At 52.6% G+C, this 24,397-nt stretch overlaps 1 protein-coding gene and 1 pseudogene across 1 annotated transcript in view; one reads left to right on the forward strand and one right to left on the reverse strand.

The window, feature by feature from the left end:
* LOC115650666 (zinc finger protein 501-like) overlaps positions 1 to 24,397 on the reverse strand; it is a 1,041,190-nt gene that overhangs the window by 223,114 nt on the left and 793,679 nt on the right. The gene's annotated exons all lie outside the window — the stretch shown is intronic.
* Positions 1 to 24,397, forward strand: part of LOC115650679 — a 202,751-nt pseudogene that overhangs the window by 1,216 nt on the left and 177,138 nt on the right.

The raw sequence follows: 24,397 nt of genomic DNA on the forward strand, positions 1-24,397 counted from the left end.
CTTCCTCAGCACAGCACATCCAATTCTCCCTTGCATCCAGGTGGGCTCTGCCCACTCTCTCTCTCCAGCCCAGAGCCCCCCTGCTTCCCAGATGGGCATCCAATATCACCTCCCTCAAGCCTCGCCTCTGTCCATTGTCTTCTCTCCAGGTAAATAGGGTCACCTGGGCTGCCTCTCTTCTCTTCTGGCCTCTGTCTGGAACCACCTGTTCAGGTTACCAGGGTCCTCTCTTCACAGCCCATTGTCTTCCTACTGGCCAGAACCAGCTGTGACTCCCGAGCTGGGCCACCAGGTCACCAGTCACTAGGGTATCCATTCTTCAGGCCATTGGCCAGGGTCCCAAGTTCTGTCCCTGGTCCTCTGTAACAACAAACTCCCTCTCCCCTCACCTCATTAAACCAGTAACACCCAGGGAAACTGTGTCCCACCCCCTCTGCATGTAACCCACTGAAAAAACCAAGAAAACCCACCACTTCATCGCAGTTACCAGAACAGAATACACACACTACTCATACAATACAATGCCCATCACTCCCAATAAGGCAGACAAACTTTCCCTGCTGGCCAGTCAGGATCAGGTCATCCTGGGACTCCAGCTTCTGAACGGTGTCATTGGCAGGGAGTTGAGGTCTGGCAGTGCTGATGCTGGGCTCAATTTATTTAGTGAAACTTGAGTCCTGCTTAGCTCTACGTTAACCAATCGTTTTACAGAAGTATTACAAAATAATTGTCTGACCAATCTGAACATAGTGTGAAACAATTCTTTACCCAGTCGTACACCATGATCTTTGTTGATGTGAACCTGGCAAAATGAGTTGTGTAACAGAAACAATCAGAGAACCAGACAGATAAACATTAGAGAAGTGGGGACCAGCAAAGGAAAACAATAAAGAAGTAGAGATTTCACACCCACACTGCTGCTAAGTGATTCTTTTGAGCATCCTAAGATCTGTTTCTTTGCCTGGTGATGCTGGGCACTATTAGGGCAGGAGCCTTCTTACCAGCCCGGTATTACACTGTTTTGATATAATTTAGATGGAATGTGAGGAAGTGACTTTCTGCTTCTTGGCTCCTGCTCTCCTAATTTGGCTGCAGAAAAAGGCCTCTGACCGTACAGCCTGGGTTATTCAGCCCATGCTCCGCCTGGACCCTCTCTCCAGGGCTAGCTGGAAATTGACCCTGGGCTCGAGGGCAGGGGCAGTTGTCTCCACTGGCGTGTGCGTGGGTGCTTAGTGCTCATGTTCTCACCATTGAACTGGGTAGGGTCTCTCTAGCGGAATGGCTTTGTTGGGCTCAGCGCAGTTAGTTTGGAGGCTGCTCTTTGACTTTGCAGCTGCGAGGGAGGATGAAGCCAGCCTGGTCAATTTCACACTTTGCTTTTGAGAAGCTTCACTTCCTGTTTCTGCTCCTTTGGGGTGTCTGACCTGGAGGCAGGTTGGGTTTCCCCTTTGATCGTAGACGTCGCAGCTGGGAAATCCCTCTTGGGCCTGCCCGTCCCTACCCCTAGACCAGAGGTGTGGGGAGGGGTGCGATTTTCTAGGGCTCTAGCACTAAATACTCCAAGCAAATAAAGCTCATGCCCTCTCATTAGTGAGTCTATTCCCCATGCACGTCTGTGCAGTGACTCCTACTGCAGGTGTGTGCTTGAGACCTTCGGCACCACAGCACAGCCCCTCTGGCCGTTGAGCTAAAGGAGTAACAGCAGCAGCTGGCAGCAGTAGTAGGCTATCTCCCAGACAGCAGGTTCACTGCATTGTGTGTTTTGTGGAAGCCAGGCCAGTGCATCAGGCTCCCTTGAGAGATGTTAACGCCCTGAAAAGGAGGGGCTAATAATGGAGCAGGGGTGTGGGGAGCAGTTTTGTTGCAGGCACTGATGGGGGGCCCCCTTGCACTCCGTTTCTACTGCATTTCCTTCTAGGATAACTCCAATCTGTACCTGGTGATGGAATACATCCCGGGCGGGGAGATGTTCTCCCAGCTATGGCGGATCGGGAGGTTCAGATGAGCGTTATCACAGGAGCCGATGTTGGGTCCAGTGTCCCTAATGGTTAGAGCTGGGTGACGGTTAGACTCCTGGGATGTATCCCTGGCTCAGGCAGGACAGTTGGATCTAGCACTTAGAGCAGAGGGACTGGGAGTCTGGACTCCTGCATCCTATTTCTGCCTCTGCCATTCACTCCTTGTGGGAAGGGTGGAGAATCACTCTGTGCCACAGTTTTCACAGCTGTAAACTTGGGATTTAGTTCAGTAGAGAACTAGACATTTTAGTGACTAGCAGCATCTGCAGCGACACCGGCTTTGATCCTCATGCTGCAGGGTGTGATCTGATCCTCAGCTGGGCTGGTCAGGAAGGGATTCTCCATGGGGAGGGCTTCTGAGGTCTTCTGCCAGTATTAGCGTGTGTGTTGGGGCTAGGGGAGAGTTGCTGGTCTGGGAGGGGTTGCCCTGGGTTGCCAGGCTGGATGGAGTCAGGGGTCTGGCAAGGATGAGTGGAATGTGTGTGCTAGGGCTACTGGTCTGGCTAGCCAGATGGGGCCAGTAGCGGAGCTAGAAGGGGAACTGCGGGAGCGGCCACTCCCCCACTGAGCACAAGTGGTGCCTTGTCAATTTCCTCATGCCTTCCTACTCACCTGGGGGAGCGTTAAAAAAAAAAGGCACCACCCATTGCGGCGCTTTCATTTTACTCACCCGAGGGCGCTCTGGGTCTTTGACGGCGGGACCTTCACTCACTCTGGGACACCTGCAGTGAGTGAAGGGCCTGCCGCCGAAGACCCGGAGCACCTCTGGGTGAGTAAAAGCGCTGCAGTGGGTGGAGCCTTTTTATTTTTGTTCCCCCTGTTCCCTCCACCTAGCTCCACCACTGGATGGGGCCACCAGGCCTTAGAAGAGTTGGGGCATCTTGCCTGGGGTTGCTAGGGTAGATGGAGTCAGGGATTTATAAGGAAGGTGAAGGTGGGGGTGGCAAGGGGCCAAGGGTGCTGGGCTGGGAGAGGGGGGGCAGATCTGGCCCGGGATGCCCACATTCTCCTCCCACCTCATTGCAGTGAACCTCACACCCGGTTCTACGTTGCTCAGATCGTCCTGACCTTTGAGTATCTGCACTCGCTGGATCTCATCTACCGAGACCTTAAGCCAGAGAATCTCCTGCTAGACCAGCAGGGCTACATCGAGGTTAGACTGCCCCTCCTTCCTCATGCCAGCGCTGGCTCCTGGCTCCCTGCAGTGATCTCCTCCCTGCCCAAGTCTCTTTTTGCTGCCTCCCCTTCCCAAAGCCAAGACACCCCCAGAAATGTAACACTGCCAGAATACATCAATGATCTGCTCCCCCCTTCCCCTCCTGCTGTCACAGCCTCCAGGCTGATCCAGCTTCTCCCCTCTCTGTGTTTTGGCTCCAGGTGACAGATTTTGGTTTTGCCAAGTGGGTGAAAGGCCAAACCTGGACTCTGTGTGGGACCCTGGAATACCTGGCTCCCGAGATCATCCTCAGCAAGGTGAGCTGGGAAGGGCCTGTCCGCTGCCTGATGTGTAGCTGATCCCTGGCCACCAGCTGATTTCCCCCACCCCTCAAATGTTCTATGCGTAACCCTGGGGCCTGCTTTCCCCGGGCAGGGTTATAACAAAGCTGTGGACTGGTGGGCTCTTGGCGTCCTCATCTACGAGATGGCGGCTGGTTACCCCCCGTTCCTCGTGGACCAGCCCATTCAGATCTACAAGAAGATTGTTTCTGGCAAGGTATTTGGGCTGGGAGAGGTGACACTTGTGCGATTTGGGGGAGGGTTCGCCAGCTAAAGGGGGGTGCCAAGTCTCAGCGACTGATCAGAGTGATGCTCACATGCTGCGCCCCTGACATGCTCATGTCCTCCCATGCTCCCCCAATCCCCAACACGTGGGCATCCTCGCTGTCACGTACCCCATTCCCCCTGCACCCCAACATATAGACCAGGGGTCGGCAACCTGCGGCACTTGTAGCAAACATGACAGGCGAGCTGATTTTGAGCGGCACCCAGCCACCTGGCGCGGTTCCGGCCCCCAGCCACACTTAGCGCCCCCGCCCACCCGTCTCCCCTGCGGGAGCAGGAGGCAGAAGCTTGGTTCTGCGGCAGCCAAGCTCCCCCTCCCCCGCGTCTTCCTCCAACGTGGCGCTTTCCTGCCCCGCCCCCGCTCCTGCGCCAATCAGTTGATGGCCCTAGCAAGGGGGAGGGGGCAGAGCGGCAGCCGCAGGCAGCTCCGTAGGGGAGGCGGAGAGAGGTGGGGACGGAGCCTTGGGGAGGGGGGTGGAACAGGCACAACCCTTCCAGCCCCTGCCATGAGCCGCTCAGGGCAGGGGGCTGGGAGCACCCCCACGAGCTGAGCACCCCAGCCCTTTGCCCTGACCCCCCCCTCAGCCTTCTGCCCTGACCCTCCTACACCCTCCAGCCCTCTGCCCTGATCTCCCACACACTCAGCCTTCTGTCCTACACCCCCCCCAAACCCTCCAGCCCTCTATCCTACACCCCCCCTCCAGCCCTTTGCCCTGACCCTCCACACCCTCCAGCCCTCTATCCTACACCCCCCCTCCAGCCCTTTGCCCTGACCACCACACACACTCAGCCCTTTGTCCTACACCCCCCACACCCTCCAGCCCTCTGCCCTGACCCCCGCAACACTCAGCCCTCTATCCTGCACCCCTGACACCCTCCAGCCCTCTGCCCTGACCACCACACACGCTCAGCCTTCTGCCCTGCACCCCCAGCCCTCTGCCCTGACCCCCCCACACTCAGCTCTCTGTCCTACACCCCCCACACCCTCCAGCCCTCTGCCCTGACCACCACACACACTCAGCCTTCTGCCCTGCACACCCCCAGCCCTCTGCCCTGACCCCCCTACACTCAGCATTCTGCCTTGCTGCTCCCATACTCCCCAGCCCTCTGCCCTGACCTTTGACCCCCCACCCTCCAGCCCTGACCACCCCACACTCAGCTTTATGCCCTGCAGCCCCCATGCTCCCCAGTCCTCTGCCCTGACTCTCGAACCCTCTCACACACCCAGCCTTCTGCCCTACATCCCCACAGCCCCATCCCTCTGCCCTGAACCCCCCCACACCCAGCCCTCTGCCCAGCACCCCCACAGCCCCATCCCTCTGCCCTATACACCCCGCACACATTCAGCCTTCTGCCTTGCACCTCACCACACACCTAGCCTTTTGCCCTAACCGTTGAACCTCCCCACACCCAGCCTTCTGCCCTGCACCCCACCACACACCCAGCCCTGTGCCCTGACCCCTGAACCTCCCCCACACACCCAGCCTTCTACCCTACACCCCCCACACACCCCAGCCCTCTACCCTGACCCCTGAACCTCCCCCACCCAGGTCTGGGGTCCCAGCCACAGGCCCTGCTCAGCCCGCTGCTGGCCTAGGTGAACAGAACCCCAGGCTGGCAGCGAGCTGAGCAGGCTGGCGGTGTAAGATCAGCACTTTAATTTAATTTTAAATGATGCTTCTTAAACATTTTGAAAACCTTGTTTACATACAATAGTTTAGTTATATAATATAGACTTATAGAAAGAGACCTTCTAAAAAAGTTAAAATGTATTACCGGCACGTGAAACCTTAAATTAGAGTGAATAAATGAAGACTTGGCACAGCACTTCTGAAAGGTTGCCGACCCCTGATATAGACCCTCCCTTGCCACGCACCCGTTCTCCAATGCATGGACATCATCCTCATTGTGTCCCCCACACATGGACCCTCCCTCACCACGTACCCCTATTTCCCCAACACATGGACTCCATCCCCCACCCCACCACCATTGTTCTCCCTGTAACTCTCATGGGGACTCCTGGAACAGGTGCCTTTGGTTTTCGTATACACTTTTGTGAGTTGCAAAACCCTCCACAACCCTGCTACGTTGCAAGACTAAACATTCCTTAAACACGTCAGTCATCTCCAGGCACTGGTGGAGCACTCATAGCCATAGTAACCAAGAGCCCATAATATTCCTCTGTCCTCCCCAGCACCTTCTCGCCAAGGATCTCCAAGAACTTGTGTCGGACACGGTCAGCTTTAGACCTAGTGGGGAACACAACAGGCCTTGGTTCTGTTCCTGGTTCTCCTATCAGCCTGCTGAGTGACCTTGGGCAAGTCACGTCTCCCTGTGCCTCAGTTTTCCCTTATATAAAATGAGGATAGTGATGCGGAAACTCTGCTTTGAGATCTGTGGAGGAAAAATGTTCAATAAGAGCTGCGGGGGTGACTGCTAATTAACCATTTCAGCTCCTGTGTCAGTCCTCAGTAGCGCACCCGCTTCTCATCCACTCATTGTCCTGGAGTGTTTTTAAAGGGCTTGTTATTTATTATTAGGTGTATTATGATAGTGCCTACAAGCCCCAGTCATGGATCAGGACCCTATTGTGCTAGGTGATGTACATATTAGGTGTATTATGGTAGTGCCTAGGTGCCCCAGGCGTAGCCCAGGTCCCCCTGTGCTAGGGGCTGTACATTAATAGATGTATTACAGTAGTGCCTAAGCACCCAGGCCCTCTTGTGCTAGGGACTGTACATTATTAGGTGTATCTATGAATCTAGCCACGAGGGCAGGGCAGGTAAAAGCCAGACCTCTGTCTCTCCTCCTCACTCCAGGTCCGTTTCCCATCTCACTTCAACTCGGACCTGAAGGACCTGCTCCGGAACCTGCTGCAGGTGGACCTCACCAAACGCTTTGGCAACCTCAAGAATGGGGTCAACGACATTAAGAACCACAAATGGTTTGCTACCACCGACTGGATCGCCATCTACCAGAGGAAGGTAGGAGGGCGGTGGCGGGCAGAGGAGAGCCTGCGTGCAGCCTCCGTCAGCAGGAATTGAATCTGGGATCATCAGTACCCAGGCCTCTAGGAGCACATTGATTACTGGAACTCTGTAGCAGGGTGTTGTGGCTGGGTCCAACACTAGGGGGAGATATGCTCATTCAGCATTGGTTTAAAGTAGGGAGTCCTGAGTCACCTGTTTGTAACTTGGTGGCAGAAGCATGGTCCTGTCTCCACCCCCTGAGGATAACAGCCTACTACTGCTGCTGCCAGCTAATGGCTTTACCTCTAGCTCAGGTGGAAGAGGGCTGTGCTGAAAGTTCTGCGAACAGGAGCTGCTAACAGGGAGTTTTGCAAGGGAGTTCTCCAGGTGAAGGAGGAGCACATACAGCATCTGTGGGGTAAGTGACTGTCTGCAGTGTTTGTGTTTGGGGGTTACTGACAGTGTGCTGAGCTTGTGTTTGTCAGTCTGTTTGGTTGGTTTGTTTGAAGGACCGTGTGTTGTAGCTGGCAGTTGGAGGCAGAGTTACCAGGAAGGTTTGAAATCTAGAAGCCTCTGGTAATTGGCTGAGCCTTAACCAGTGGGCGGGGCATTCACTCAGGCCAGGGCTTTATAAAGCTGGCACAAGTGACCAGAGAGCTTAGCGAACAGCAGCTGCTAACAGGCAGTTTTGCAAGGGAGTTTGGAAAGGGAGTAGAAGGGAGTGGGGGTCCCTTGTCGGTCTCATCTGTGACCCATTGGTCCCCTGAACCTATAAACTGAGCCACATCCAAAACCTTTCTGTTTACAGCAGAGCAGAGTGGACAGGGAGCTGCAGATGGGAATTTGAGAGAGTTTGACTGAGGGAGGCTTACAATGGTGAGGAGGACCCGCAACACCTGTGCCAGCACTGCTTCTGTCTTCTCCACCTGCGCCTGTAGCCAGACAGAGCACCAAAGCATGGATGCTTTTATCCAGACTCTGGTGTGGGCTTGCAAAGACTGTAATTTGCAATTTCCACTTACTGATATCCAGGCTGGGGGTGGCATCCAATGTGAAAGGTGCCTACTGGTGGAATCTCTCAGGCAGCAGGTGGGAGAGCTACAGGAGGAGGTGGCTAGGCTGAGGAACATCCATATCCATGAGCAATTTTTGGACAGTATCCATGTGGAGACAGCTGATGTAGCTGTCCCAGTTCACAGGACTACCGACACACCAGTGGAGGAGGAGATGCCTCAGGGTGTATCTGACACACCAGGGGAGGAGGAGGCTCAGGGTGGACACAGCCAGCTGGTTACTTCTAGCAGCAGGCAGTGCTCCACCCCTGCTGCAAACCCTCCTGCTGTGGTAAAAGATAACTGTTATGCTCTTCTTGATACAGGAGAGAAGGAATCACCCCCAACAGTTAAGGAGGTGAAGCCTCGTACCCCTAAGGCTGGGAGGTCTGCTGCCACCACTGATAAGAAACGTAGGGTAGTGGTGGTTGGAGACTCTCTGCTGAGGGGGACGGAGACACCCATCTGTCGCCCTGACCGTTCATCCCAGGAGGTATGCTGCCTGCCAGGGGCCCGTGTCCGAGATGTTACAGAGGCATTGTCGAGGATTATCCGGCCTTCTGACTACTACCCCATGCTACTCATCCATGTGGGCACAAATGATACTGCGAGGTGTGACACTGAGCAGATCCAGAGTGACTACAGGGCTCTGGGAGTATGGGTTAAGGAGTTTGGAGCGCAGGTGGTATTCTCTTCGATTTTCCTGTTGAAGGTAGGGGCCCGGGCAGAGACAGATGCATCGTGGAAGTGAATGCCTGGCTGCGAAGATGGTGTCGCCAGGAGGGCTTTGGCTTCCTCGACCACGGGATGCTATTCGAGGAAGGACTGCTAGGTACAGATGGCGTTCACCTTTCGAAGAGGGGAAAGGCCTTATTTGGGCACAGACTGGCTAACCTAGTAAGGAGGGCTTTAAACTAGGTTTGACGGGGACAGGTGAGCAAACCCCACAGGTAAGTGAGGAATAAGACCTGGAAGATGGGTTGGAAACAGGAGGGAGCACGGGCTATAATGGCAGTGAGGAAGGAGGGACAGGGCAAAGCTGGGAGGCGAGATCAAATCAGTATCTTAGATGCCTATATACAAATGCAAGAAGTATGGGTAATAAGCAGGAAGAACTGGAAGTGCTAATAAATAAATACAACTATGACATTGTTGGCATTACTGAAACTTGGTGGAATGTTGGTGTGGATGGGTATAGTTTGCTCAGGAAGGATAGACAGGGGAAAAAGGGAGGAGGTGTTGCCTTATATATTAAAAATGTACACACTTGGACTGAGGTGGAGATGGACATAGGAGACGGAAGTGTTGAGAGTCTCTGGGTTAGGCTAAAAAGGGTAAAAAACATGGGTGATGTCATGCTGGGAGTCTACTACAGGCCACCTAATCAGGTGGAAAAGGTGGATGAGGCTTTTTTCATACAACTAACAAAATCATCCAAAGCCCAAGATTTGGTGGTGATGGGGGACTTCAACTATCCAGATATATGTTGGGGAAATAACACCGCGAGGCACAGACTATCCAATAAGTTCCTGGACTGCATTGCAGACAACTTTTTATTTCAGAAAGTTGAAAAAGCTACTAGGGGGGAAGCTGTTCTAGACTTGATTTTAACAAATAGGGAGGAACTTGTTGAGAATTTGAAAGCAGAAGGAAGCTTGGGTGAAAGTGATCATGAAATCATAGAGTTTGCAATTCTAAGGAAGGGTAGAAGGGAGTACAGCAGAACAGAGACAATGGATTTCAGGAAGGCAGATTTTGGTAAGCTCAGAGAGCTGATAGGTAAGGTCCCATGGGAATCAAGACTGAGGGGAAAAACAACTGAGGAGAGTTGGCAGTTTTTCAAAGGGACGCTATTAAGGGCCCAAAAGCAAGCTATTCCGATGGTTAGGAAAGATAGAAAATGTGGCAAAAGACCACCTTGGCTTAACCATGAGATCTTATGTGACCTACAAAATAAAAAGGCATCATATAAAAAATGGAAACTAGGTCAGATTACAAAGGATGAATATAGGCAAATAACACAGGAATGCAGAGGCAAGATTAGAAAGGCAAAGGCACAAAATGAGCTCAAACTAGCTATGGGAATAAAGGGAAACAAGAAGACTTTTTATCAATACATTAGAAGCAAGAGGAAGACCAAGGGTAGGCCCACTGCTCAGTAAGGAGGGGGAAACAGTAACGGGAGACTTGGAAATGGCAGAGATGCTTAATGACTTCTTTGTTTCAGTCTTCACTGAGAAGTCTGAAGGAATGTCTAATATAGTGAATGCTTAAGGGAAGAGGGTAGGTTTAGAAGATAAAATAAAAAAAGAGCAAGTAAAAAATCACTTAGAAAAGTTAGATGCCTGCAAGTCACCAGGGCCTGATGAAATGCATCCTAGAATACTCAAGGAGTTAATAGAAGAGGTATCTGAGCCTCTAGCTATTATCTTTGGGAAATCATGGGAGACAGGGGACATTCCAGAAGACTGGAAGGGGGCAAATATAGTGCCCATCTATAAAAAGGGAAATAAAAACAACCCAGGAAACTACAGACCAGTTAGTTTAACTTCTGTGCCAGGGAAGATAATGGAGCAGGTAATTAAAGAAATCATCTGCAAACACTTGGAAGGTGGTAAGGTGATAGGGAATAGCCAGCATGGATTTGTAAAGAACAAATCATGTCAAACTAATCTGATAGCGTTCTTTAATAGGATAACGAGCCTTGTGGATAAGGGAGAAGCGGTGGATGTGATATACCTAGACTTTAGTAAGGCATTTGATACAGTCTCGCATGATATTCTTATAGATAAACTAGGAAAGTACAACTTAGATGGGGCTACTATAAGGTGGGTGCATAACTGGCTGGATAACCGTACTCAGAGAGTAGTTGTTAATGGCTCCCAATCCTGCTGGAAAGGTATAACAAGTGGGGTTCCGCAGGGGTCTGTTTTGGGACCGGTTCTGTTCAATATCTTCATCAACGATTTAGATGTTGGCATAGAAAGTACGCTTATTAAGTTTGCGGACGATACCAAACTGGGAGGGATTGCAACTGCTTTGGAGGACAGGGTCAAAATTCAAAATGATCTGGACAAATTGGAGAAATGGTCTGAGGTAAACAGGATGAAGTTCAATAAAGATAAATGCAAAGTACTCCACTTAGGAAGGAACTATCAGTTCTTCTTCGAGTGATTGCTCACATCCATTCCAGGTAGGTGCGCGCCGCGCGTGCACGTTCGTCGGAAACTTTTTACCCTAGCAAATCCAGTGGGCCGGCAGGTCGCCCCTTGGAGTGGCGCCGCCATGGCGCTCGATATATACCCTTGCCGGCCCACCCGCTCCTCAGTTCCTTCTTACCGCCGTGTCGGTCGTTGGAACTGTGGAGTGCGGCATAGCTGTCCTCCACGTCCCTAGCTCTCCTTGTTAACTATCGTTATTGTTACAGTTGTTAGTTAGATCGTTAAGTGTAGTTAGTTAAGTAATTAGGTGTAAATAGTATTGTAGATAGTTGTTCGCTGGGGGCTGTAGCCCTTCCCGGCACCCGGCGCCAGGCTCATGCCTGGTTCACCGGGCTTTAAGCAGTGTGCGGCCTGTAAGAAGCCTATGCCTACCAGCGACCCCCACGACGCGTGCCTGAAGTGCCTGGGGGAATCGCACAGATCGGACAATTGCCGCATCTGCAAGGCTTTTAAGCCCAGGACAAAAAAGGAGAGAGACCAAAGACTCAGGACTCTCCTCATAGAGGCGGCACTTGACCCGGCGGCTTCGCAGGCCGTGATCTCGGCGCCGGCACCGGAGCGCACCGGCACCGGGAAGACTCCCCGGCACCAACCTTCTCCGGCACCGGGTGCAGAGGCGAGACCGTCAGCGTCTGCTACTCCAGCCAGGCAGACCCGATTGGAGCGCCCGGCATCGACATCAGCCGCGGCGCCACCGGCACCATCAACTCCGGGCCCAGTGGGTCCATCGAGTCCGGTGCCGCCAAGCTCCCCCATAAGATCTGGGGTTGAGCTATTGGTCCCATCCACGCCGGAGACCTTTGCCTCGGCACGGGACCTTATCGCCCTAACGGAGTCTACTCAGCTGCCACCCCCGGTACCTCCGGTGCGGGTCGCATCTAGAGGAAAGCCCATGATGTCGGCACCGTCTCGGGACTCGCGCTCGCGATCCAGGTCCCGACGCCACGGTCGATCAAGATCCCACCGCCGCTCGCAGTCCCGGCACCGCTCCCCTCAGCGGTACCGGTTGCACTCGCGGCGCCGATCGACCTCCAGACGGTCGCGGTCTGACTCCAGCCGCCGATACCGGCACCGTGACTCCAGGAGCCAGTCCCGCCGTCACTCGGCGCACCGGTCGACCTCCCGGCACCGAGCTGGTGGCAGGTCCCGGTCCCAGTCGACCTCCCGGCACCGCGTCAGTGGCAGGTCCCGGTCCCGATCCCCGCACCGAAGCAGCGGCCGGTACCGGTCCAGATCCCGGCACCGAGACAGAACCCGGTCCTGATCCCGGCACCGCTATGACTCCCGGTACCGATCCCCGGCACCGAGAACATCTTCGGTGCCGACCCGCGCAGACCCTTACCAGCCGGGGTCGGCCCCGCCATGGCCTTCTAGGCAGCCGTCGGTGTCTTCACAGACAGACAGCGTGTATGCGCTGGGCACCGACAGGCAGGCGGCACTATTCCAAGACCCTCCGCAACAGGACCAAAGTTCGCAGCAGTGGGGGTTTTGGACCCCATGGGCATACCATCAAGCCCAGGGCCCCCAACAGCTTCCTGCTAGGCCTGTGACGGCGGAGCACAGGGTGCCGGAAGCTTCGTTGTCTCGCCCCCCTCCCTCCCCGGATGGAGAGGAAGGATCCAAGCAGCAAGACTCCGCTCTGGCTCCTGAGACAGAGGCGAGGGCCGAGGGAGACCCCCCATTGGACACTTTCTTGCCGGGGGTCTCCTCATCCTCCTCCCCTGATGAAGCGGTGGCTGGCACCTCCTCCAGTAGCCCTCCCCCGCTGGATCTCAGGGCGCACCAAGACCTCCTTAGGCGAGTAGCTCAGAATCTGAGCCTACAAGCCGAGGAGGTCTCTGAGATCGAGGACCCGATTGTCACCATCCTCTCGTCTGATGCTCCCACCAGGGTCACCCTACCCTTCATTAGGACGATCCAGGCCAACGCCAATACAATCTGGCAGTCACCGGCCTCCATCCCCCCTACGGCGAGGGGCGTCGAGAGGAAGTACATGGCCCCCTCCAAAGGCTACGAGTACCTCCACGTCCACCCGACACTGTGTTCCCTGGTGGTGCAGTCGGTGAACGACAGGGAGCGTCATGGGCAGGAAGCTCCAGCTCCCAAATCCAAGGAGGCCAGACGTATGGACCTCCTTGGACGCAAAGTCTACTCGGCTGGGGCCCTGCAGCTCAGGGTTTCGAACCAACAAGCCCTGCTCAGCAGATACGCGTTTAACTCGTGGGTGGCAGCGGACAAATTCAAAGAGCTGCTGCCACAAGACGCCCGCCAAGAATTTGCGGCCATTCTAGACGAGGGCAAGAAGATTGCACGAACCTCGTTGCAAGCTTCTTTAGATGCTGCAGACTCGGCTGCCCGCACCCTCGCCTCGGGGGTAACGATGCGCCGTATCTCCTGGCTGCAGGTCTCTGGCCTTCCACCGGAGCTCCAACATACCATCCAGGACCTCCCGTTCGAAGGCCAGGGCCTGTTTTCGGAAAAGACAGACCCCAGACTTAAGAGTCTCAAAGACAATCGGGTCATTATGCGCTCCCTAGGGATGCACACGCCGGGAACGCAGCGCAGACCCTTCCGGCCACAGCAGCAGCAGCAGCGCAGGCCATACCCCCAGTTCCGCCAACGGCAGGACCTCAATAGGCGCCGTGGCAGGAATGGAAGGCGTAGGCATTCGGGGAACCAAGGGAGGCAGAATCAAAGCTCCTCTAAGCCCCCGCCTGGACCCAAGCCTTCGTTTTGAAGGTGCGCCCGGGGGCGCAGTAACAGTTTCCCCCACGGATCCTTCCCCCCCGTTTTCCAACCGCCTTTCGTTTTTCCTTCCGGTGTGGACCCAAATAACATCGGACCGCTGGGTCTTGCGTACGGTGCAGATGGGATACCACCTGCAGTTTATATCGTTTCCTCCTTCCCGCCCCCCTTCCTCGTCCCTCTTCAGGGACCCCTCTCACGAGCAATTCCTTCGACAGGAGGTACAGACGCTCCTCAACAAAGGAGCTATAGAGGCGGTTCCGGAAAACGAGAAAGGCAAGGGGTTCTATTCCCGCTACTTTCTGATCCCCAAGGCCAAGGGAGGCCTCAGGCCTATCCTCGACCTACGAGAGCTCAACAAATACTTGGTGAAGTTGAAGTTCCGCATGGTATCCCTGGGGACGATTATCCCATCCCTGGATCCGGGAGACTGGTACGCCGCCCTCGACATGCAGGACGCTTATTTTCACATCGCCATTTGGCCACACCACAGACGTTTCCTTCGATTCGTGGTGGGCCCCCTTCACTACCAATTTGCAGTCCTCCCATTTGGCCTTTCTACGGCCCTGAGGGTATTTACAAAATGCTTGGCAGTCGTTGTGGCACATCTTCGGCGCAGTCGTATCCACGTGTTCCCTTACCTAGACGATTGGTTAATTCGGGGCACGTCGGAACTACAGGTTTGCAGCCACGTCCGCGTGATCTCCGGCCCGTTTGCTACCTTGGGCCTCATGATCAACATGGACAAGTCCACCCTGATCCCCACGCAGAGGGTGGAGTTCATCGGGGCCGTTCTGGACTCCACCGTGGCCAGGGCTCTTCTGCCGTTACCGAGGTTCCAGGCATTGTCGGCGACCGTTCAGCGATTGCGGACAGCCCCCTTGACATCAGTACGGACATGTCTAACCCTGTTAGGCCACATGGCAGCATGCACATTTGTGACCGGTTACGCTTGGCTCCGCATGAGGCCCCTCCAGTTGTGGCTCATCGAACATTACCGGCCAGCAAGGCAGCCGCTAGACATGCTGATCACAATCCCCCAGAGGGTGTTAGATTCTCTCGGCTGGTGGCTAGACCAGTCCGTAGTGTGTGCGGGGCTCCCTTTCCACCCACCTCAGCCCTCGGTGTCCCTGACAACGGATGCCTCAGATCTCGGCTGGGGGGCCCACCTGGGAACCCTGAGAACACAGGGTCTGTGGTCCCCGCAGGAGGTGAAGATGCACATCAACATGCGGGAGTTGAGAGCGGTCTGCCTTGCTTGTCAAACATTTTGTCACCAGCTTCAAGGTCGCTGTGTCGCGGTGTTTACTGACAACACGACGACCATGTACTATATCAACAAGCAGGGCGGCACCAGATCCTCTCCCCTATGTCACGAGGCGATGCGACTCTGGGACTTTTGTGTAGCCCACTCCATTCACCTCACGGCTTCCTTCCTCCCCGGAGTACGGAACACGCTGGCGGATCGCGTGAGCAGATCCTTCCTATCACACGAGTGGTCCCTTCGCCCGGACGTCGCCCTCTCAATCTTCCAGAGGTGAGGTTATCCCCGTGTGGACCTCTTCACGTCCGGGGGGAACAAGAAGTGCCAGGCGTTCTGCTCCTTTCAGGGCAGGGAGCCCGGGTCTATAGCGGATGCCTTCCTTATTCCGTAGACGACCCACTTGTACTACGCGTTTCCCCCGTTCCCACTGGTCCACAGGGTCCTTCTGAAGGTGCGCAGGGACAGGGCTCGCGTGATCATGGTAGCCCCGTCGTGGCCCAGGCAACATTGGTACCCCATGCTGCTGGACCTGGCCATAGCCGACCCAGTTCCCCTGCCCCTTCACCCGGACCTGATTACCCAGGAACACGGGACTCTCTGTCACCCGGACCTGCAGTCGCTGCACCTAGCGGTGTGGTTCCTGCATGGCTGACCGGTTCTGAACTGCGCTGCTCCACCCCGGTATGGGAGGTACTTTTGGGCAGCAGGAAGCCTTCCACTAGAGCGACATACTCGGCCAAGTGGAAGCGTTTCTCCTGTTGGTGCGTGGAGAAAGGTTTCTGCCCTATGGAAGTTTCGGTGGCCAATATCTTAGACTATGTTTGGTCCCTCAAACAACAGGGTCTGGCGATATCATCGTTGCGGGTTCACCTGGCAGCTATCTCCACCTTTCACCCCGGTGGGGATGGCTGCTCCGTTTTTTCTCACCCGACGGTGTCTAGATTCTTGAAGGGGCTGGAACGTTTATACCCTAACGTCCGACTCCCTGCTCCAACCTGGGATCTTAACCTAGTGTTGTCTCGGCTCATGGGGCCCCCCTTTGAGCCGTTAGCTACTTGCTCCCTACTCTATCTCTCTTGGAAGACTGCCTTTCTAGTAGCTATCACCTCAGCTAGGCGGGTGTCAGAACTCCGGGCTCTTGTGGTAGAGCCCCCGTATACAGTCTTCCACAAAGATAAGGTGCAGCTGAGACCACACCCTGCCTTTCTCCCCAAGGTAGTCTCGACCTTTCACATCAACCAAGAGATATTCCTCCCGGTTTTTTTCCCGAAACCTCACTCTTCAGGCAGGGAGCAGCAGCTCCACTCACTTGATGTCCGTAGGGCTCTCGTGTTCTATGTGGAGAGAACCAAACCGTTCCGCAAATCCCCCCAGCTTTTCATGGCAGTAGCGGACCGCATGAAGGGGCTTCCTATCTCCTCCCAGAGGTTATCATCATGGGTAACGTCCTGTATCAGGACCTGCTATGACTTGGCCCACGTCCCTACGGGCCGTGTGACTGCGCATTCTACCAGGGCGCAGGTGTCGTCGCTGGCTTTCCTCGCCCGTATGCCCATCCAGGAAATCTGTCGGGCAGCGACCTGGTCATCGGTCCACACCTTTGCTTCCCACTACGCCCTGGTCCAGCAGTCAAGAGAGGACGCGGCCTTCGGATCTGCAGTGCTCCATGCCGCGACTTCTCACTCTGACCCCACCGCCTAGGTATGGCTTGGGATTCACCTACCTGGAATGGATGTGAGCAATCACTCGAAGAAGAAAAGACGGTTACTCACCTTTGTAACTGTTGTTCTTCGAGATGTGTTGCTCACATCCATTCCACACCCGCCCTCCTTCCCCACTGTCGGAGTAGCCAGCAAGAAGGAACTGAGGAGCGGGTGGGCTGGCAAGGGTATATATCGAGCGCCATGGCGGCGCCACTCCAGGGGGTGACCTGCCGGCCCACTGGAGTTGCTAGGGTAAAAAGTTTCCGACGAATGTGCACGCACGGCGCGCACCTACCTGGAATGGATGTGAGCAACTCATCTCGAAGAACAACAGTTACAAAGGTGAGTAACCGTCTTTTTCACACATACAGAATGGGAAGAGACTATCTAGGAAGGAGTATGGCAGAAAGAGATCTAGGGGTCATAGTGGACCACAAGCTTAATATGAGTCAACAGTGTGATACTGTTGCAAAAAAAGCAAACGTGATTCTGGGATGCATTAACAGGTGTATTGTAAACAAGACACGAGAAGTCATTCTTCCGCTTTACTCTGCGCTGGTCAGGGCTCAGCTGGAGTATTGTGTGCAGTTCTGGGCACCGCATTTCAAGAAAGATGTGGAGAAATTGAAGAGGGTCCAGAGAAGAGCAACAAGAATGATTAAAGGTCTTGAGAACATGACCTATGAAGGAAGGCTGAAGGAATTGGGTTTGTTGAGTTTGGAAAAGAGAAGACTGAGAGGGGACATGATAGCAGTTTTCAGGTATCTAAAATGGTGTCATCAGGAGGAGGGAGAAAACTTGTTCACCTTAGCCTCCAATGATAGAACAAGAAGCAATGGGCTTAAACTGACGCAAGGGAGATTTAGGTTGGACATTAGGAAAAAGTTCCTAACTGTCAGGGTAGTTAAACACTGGAATAGATTGCCTAGGGAAGTTGTGGAATCTCCATCTCTGGAGATATTTAAGAGTAGGTTAGATAAATGTCTATTACGGATGGTCTAGACAATATTTGGTCCTGCCATGATGGCAGGGGACTGGACTCGATGACCTCTCGAGGTCCCTTCCAGTCCTGGAGTCTGAGTCTATGAGTCTATAAAACCCTGCTGATGATGCAAGTGGGGAATCCAAGGGGCTCATGACCCCCTGCCCTTCCCTGATTGCAAAGTAAGAGGAGGGAGTCCTGGGTAGATAAAAGGGGGCTTGAGGAGGTGATGATTCTGCATCCCTCACCTGGTTGCTAAGGGGCCAGATACTGTATCGCTTAAGAGTGCTGGTGTCATAAACAGATAGCTAAGGGTTAATGTCTCTTTCACCTGGAGCACCTGACCAGAGGACCAATCAGGAAACCAGATTTTTTCAACTTTGGGTGGAGGGAATTGTGTGTCTGGGGTCTTTGTTTTCTGGCTGCCTGCTTTCTCTGAGCTTTGGAGAAGTAGTTCTGTTTTCTAATCTTCTGTTTCTAAGTGTAAGGACCAAGAGATCAGATAGTAAGTTATATGGTTTCTTTTCTTTGGTATTTGCATGAATATAAGTGCTGGAGTGCTTTGATTTGTATTCTTTTTTAATAAGGCTGTTTATTCATATTTCTTTTAAGCAATTGACCCTGTATTGTATCATCTTAATACAGAGAGACCATTTGTATTTTTTCTTTCTTTTTTATATAAAGCTTTCTTTTAAGACCTGTTGGAGTTTTTCTTTACTTCAGGGAAATTGAGTCTGTACTCACCAGGGAATTGGTGGGAGGAAGAAATCAGGGGAGATCGGTGTGTGTTGAATTGGCTAGCCTGATTTTGCATTCCCTCTGGGGGAATAGGAAAGTCCTTTTTGTTCCAGGACCGGGAACGGAGAGGGGGAGTCACTCTGTTTGGATTCACAGAGCTTGTGTCTGTGTATCTCTCCAGGAGCACCTGGAAGGGGGGGAGGGAAAAAGGATTATTTCCCTCTGTTGTGAGACTCAAGGGATTTGGGTCTTGGGGTCCCCAGGGAAGGTTTTTCAGTGGGACCAGAGTGCCCCAAAACACTCTAATTTTTTGGGTGGTGGCAGCAGGTACCAGGTCCAAGCTGGTGACTAAGCTTGGAGGGTTTCATGCTAACCCCCATATTTTGGACGCTAAGGTCCAAATCTGGGACTAAGGTTATGATATGGTGTAGCAGCGGGTGGGATATAGACAGAATCCAGAAGCCAGTAGGAATATTATATTTTTCTTTTCTCTGCTAAGGGCTTTTTAGCAGAAAGAAACAGTTGGTTTTAAAAGGGAACCAGAGAGAATTTTTTTCTGCTCTCCCTGGCAGTTTGTGGCTTGCATGTTAAGCAAGAAGTCATTAAGGGCTATCACGAGTCTTTTGTCACACAATAGCACTCCCATTGAGAGTCATACCAGCACTATATAAATGCAAATAAAGTGGTTTTTCAGGTTTACTTGACATTGAAGACTAGCTAAAGGCACTGTTGCTAGGCAGACTTCAGGAGGCAACAGAGAATCTGCAGTTCAGAGGATAAACACCGGAGGGCACCCCAACACAAGAAAACAGGAATCATGACTTCTAAGGCAAAAATTAAGGCCGAAGAGCAATTCAAAGAAGCTGAACACAGGCGACAAATGGAGATGAAAGAAAGAGAAGAACAAATCAAAGAGGCAGCACACAAAAGAAAACTAGAAGAAGAAGAGGTGGCCCACCGAAGGAAACAAGCAGAAGAAGAGTTGGCCCACAGAAGAAAGCACGAAGAAGAAGAGGCAGCCCACAGAAGACAGATAGAACTCCAGAGGGAAGCCCACCAACAGGCCATGGAATTAGAAAAGGCTAAGCAACAGACTCCAGCCAATCCTAACAACCCATCGCCCATTATTGCTCCACAGCACAGGAAATTTCCCACCTACAAGGCAGGTGATGACACCGAGGCCTTCTTGGAAAATTTTGAAAGAGCCTGTCTTGGGTACAGCATCCCCGAAGACCAGTACATGGTAGAATTAAGGCCACAACTCAGTGGACCTTTAGCAGAGGTGGCAGCTGAAATGCCTAAGCAGCAAATGAATGACTATAAACTTTTTCAAACCAAGGCCAGATACAGAATGGGGATAACCCCAGATCATGCCCGTCGGCGTTTCAGAACCCAAAAGTGGAAACCAGAGGTGTCATTTCCCAAACACGCCTACTACATTGCAAAAAACTATGAGGCCTGGATAACAGGAAACAACATTCAAACCTTGGAAGAACTGAACCTCCTCATACAAATGGAGCAGTTCTTGGATGGTGTTCCTGAAGACATCACACGGTACATACAAGATGGAAAATCCAAAGATATCGCTGAGGTGGGGGAGATTGGAGCCAAATGGATGGAACTGGCAGAAAGCAAGAAAGCTACTATCAAGGGGAACGATTACCCCAGGGGGCACACAGACCATAAACCCTACAACCGAGGACAGCCAAAGACCCCACATACCACCCAAGTAAAGCCACAAACACCCTACCCTTCCACCTCACCAGTCTCCAGTAACTCACCTCGGCCCAGTGACCCATCAGATGGAAGATGCTTTAAGTGTAATGAACTGGGACATATCAAGGCCAACTGTGCAAAGAACACCATGCGAGTGCAATTCATTACACCACCATCACACCAAAGATCCCCAGGCCCAGATGCCTCTCAAATACCCTTGGAGCGAAGGGAAAATTTGAGAGTGGGCGGAAAGAAGGTTACTGCGTGGAGAGACACGGGGGCACAAGTGTCAGCTATCCACCAATCCTTCGTTGACCCCAAATTCATCAACCCAAAGGCCAAAGTTACAATTTACCCCTTCATGTCACAAGCTGTAGACTTGCCTACAGCTCAACTGCCTGTCCAGTACAAAGGCTGGTCAGGAATGTGGACTTTTGCAGTCTATGACAATTATCCTATCCCCATGCTACTGGGGGAAGACTTGGCCAACCAGGTGAGGTGGGCCAAGAGAGTGGGAATGGTTACCCGTAGCCAAACCAGGCAAGCTTCCAGACCCATTCCTGTTCCTGAGCCGTCCACAGAGGCCCCGTCTGTGTTACCAGAGACCCAGACAGAGGTAGTGGACCTGGATTCCATGCCTACCACTGAAACAGCCACAGCATCTCCAGTCCCAGGCCCGGAACTGGAACAGCAACCAGCACCAGCAAGTGCAATCACATCTTCAAACTCAAAGCCAGAGGACGACAGCGAGCCAAAACTGGCAGAAGCAACAGACAGCCATACCCAAAAGGCTCAGCCAGAGCCTGAAATAACCTCAGGTGCACCAGCGGAGAGCGGTTCACCAGCAACGGAAACAACCCCATCACCTACATCGCTTCCAGAGGGACCAAGCCCAAGTCCACAGTCTGAGGAAGAAATGGTGACCCCAGCCTCAAGGGAACAGTTCCAGACTGAGCAGGAAGCAGATGACAGCCTTCAGAAAGCGTGGGCGGCGGCCCAGAGCACCCCACCGCCTCTCAGCTCTTCTAATCGATCCCGGTTTGTTATAGACCAAGGACTTTTATACAAGGAAATTCTTTCTGGTGGACACCGGGAAGAATGGCAGCCGCAAAAACAGTTGGTGGTTCCAACTAAGTACCGGGGGAAGCTCTTAAGCTTAGCCCATGATCATCCCAGTGGCCATGCTGGGGTGAACAGAACCAAGGACCGGTTGGGGAAGTCCTTCCACTGGGAGGGGATGGGCAAGGATGTTGCCAAGTATGTCCGGTCTTGTGAGGTATGCCAAAGAGTGGGAAAGCCTCAAGACCAGGTCAAGGCCCCTCTCCAGCCACTCCCCATAATTGAGGTCCCATTTCAGCAAGTAGCTGTGGATATTCTGGGCCCTTTCCCAAAAAAGATGCCCAGAGGAAAGCAGTACGTACTAACTTTAGTGGACTTTGCTACCCGATGGCCAGAAGCAGTCGCTCTAGGCAACACCAGGTCTAACACTGTGTGCCTGGCCCTAACGGACATCTTTGCCAGGGTAGGTTGGCCTTCTGACATCCTTACAGATTCAGGGTCTAATTTCCTGGCAGGGACCATGGAAAAACTGTGGGAAACTCATGGGGTGAATCACTTGGTTGCCACCCCGTACCACCATCAAACCAATGGCCTGGTGGAAAGGTTCAATGGAACTTTGGGGGCCATGATAAGAAAATTCATCAACGAATTCTCCAATAATTGGGACCTAGTGTTGCAGCAGTTGCTGTTTGCCTACAGGGCTGTACCACATCCCAGTTTAGGGTTTTCACCATTTGAACTTGTGTATGGTCACGAGGTTAAGGGGCCATTACAGTTGGTGAAGCAGCAATGGGGGGGGGGTTACGCCTTCTCCAGGAACTAACATTCTGGACTTTGTAAGCAACCTACAAAGCACCCTCCAACACTCTTTAGCCCTTGCTAGAGAGAACCTAAAGGAAGCTCAGGAAGAGCAAAAGGCCTGGTATGACAGACATGCCAGAGAACGTTCTTTCAGGGTAGGAGACCAGGTTATGGTCTTGAAGGCGCAACAGGCCCATAAGATGGAAGCATCATGGGAAGGGCCATTCACGGTCCAAGAGCGCCTGGGAACTGTAAACTACCTCATAGCATTTCCCAATTCCTCACTAAAGCCTAAAGTGTACCATGTTAATTCTCTCAAGCCTTTCTATTCCAGAGACTTACAGGTTTGTCAGTTTACAGTCCAGGGAGATGATGCTGAGTGGGCTGACGGTGTCTACTACGACGGAAAAAAAGACGGTGGCGTGGAAGAGGTGAACCTCTCAACCACCCTGGAACATCTGCAGCGGCGACAAATCAAGCTGTGCACTAGCTTTGCCCCATTGTTCTCAGCCACCCCAGGATGGACTGAACGGGCATACCACTCCATTGACACAGGTAATGCTCACCCAATCAGAACCCCACCCTACCGGGTGTCTCCTCATGCCCAATCTGCTATAGAACGGGAAATCCAGAACATGCTACAGATGGGTATAATCCGCCCATCTACCAGTGCATGGGCATCTCCAGTGGTTCTGGTACCCAAACCAGATGGGGAAATTTGCTTTTGCGTGGACTACCATAAGCTAAATGCGGTAACTCGTCCGGACAACTATCCAATGCCATGCACCGATAAGCTATTGGAGAAGTTGGGACGTGCCCAGTTCATCTCTACCATAGACTTAACCAAGGGGTACTGGCAAGTACCGCTAGATGAACCTGCCAAGGAGAGGTCAGCATTCGTCACCCATGTGGGGGTGTATGAATTCAATGTCCTTTCTTTCGGCCTTCGAAATGCACCCGCCACCTTCCAGAGGCTGGTAGATGGTCTACTAGCTGGACTGGGAGAATTTGCAGTTGCCTACCTCGATGATGTGGCCATTTTTTCAGACTCCTGGCCCGAACACCTACTACACCTGGAAAAGGTCTTTGAGCGCATCAGGCAGGCCGGACTAACCGTTAAGGCCAAAAAGTGTCAAATAGGCCAAAACAGAGTGACTTACCTGGGGCATCAGGTGGGTTGAGGAACCATAAACCCCCTACAGGCCAAGGTGGATGCTATCCAAAAGTGGCCTGTCCCACGGTCCAAGAAGCAGGTCCAATCCTTCTTAGGCTTGGCCGGATACTACAGGCGATTTGTACCACACTACAGCCAAATCGCTGCCCCATTGACCGACCTGACCAAAAAGACCCAGCCAAATGCAGTTAAGTGGACTGATGAGTGTCAAAAGGCCTTTACCCAGCTTAAGGCAATGCTCATGTCTGACCCTGTACTCAGGGCCCCGGACTTTGACAAGCCATTCCTAGTAACCACGGATGCATCTGAGCGTGGTATAGGAGCAGTGCTGATGCAGGAAGCAACAGATCACAACTTCCATCCTGTCATGTTTCTCAGCAAGAAACTGTCTGAGAGGGAAAGTCACTGGTCAGTCAGTGAAAAGGAATGCTATGCCATTGTATACGCCCTGGAAAAGCTACGCCCATATGTTTGGGGATGGCGGTTCCAACTACAAACTAACCATGCTGCACTAAAGTGGCTTCATACTGCCAAGGGGAAAACAAGAAACTTCTTCGTTGGAGTTTAGCTCTCCAAGATTTTGATTTTGAAATTCAACACATCACAGGAGCTTCTAACAAAGTTGCTGATGCTCTCTCCCGTGAGAGTTTCCCAGAATTCAGTAGTTAAAAAGTGTTCTTAAAATGTAGAAGTCTGTTAGTTATATACTTAGTAGTATATGTAAAGGTGCATGTGTTGTAGTAATCTGTTTATTTTAAAGTTCTAGAACGAAATCGCTGCCAGTGAGCTTCCCCACTGTCTGCAATTTGGGGGGCGTGTCCTAAACAGATAGCTAAGGGTTAATGTCTCTTTCACCTGAAGCACCTGACCAGGGGACCAATCAGAAAACCGGATTTTTTCAACTTTGGGTGGAGGGAATTTTGTGGCTGAGTCTTTGTCTGCCTGCCTGCTTTCTCTGAGCTTTGGAGAAGTAGTTTCTGCTTTCTAATCTTCTGTTTCTAAGTGTAAGGACAAAGAGATCAGATAGTAAGTTATATGGTTTCTTTTCTTTGGTATTTGCATGAATATAAGTGCTGGAGTGCTTTGATTTGTATTCTTTTTGAATAAGGCTGTTTATTCATATTTCTTTTAAGCAATCGACCCTGTATTTGTCACCTTTATACAGAGAGACCA

The sequence above is a fragment of the Gopherus evgoodei genome, chromosome 4 (genome assembly GCF_007399415.2).
Source record: "Gopherus evgoodei ecotype Sinaloan lineage chromosome 4, rGopEvg1_v1.p, whole genome shotgun sequence".
NCBI classification, from domain to species: domain Eukaryota; kingdom Metazoa; phylum Chordata; order Testudines; family Testudinidae; genus Gopherus; species Gopherus evgoodei.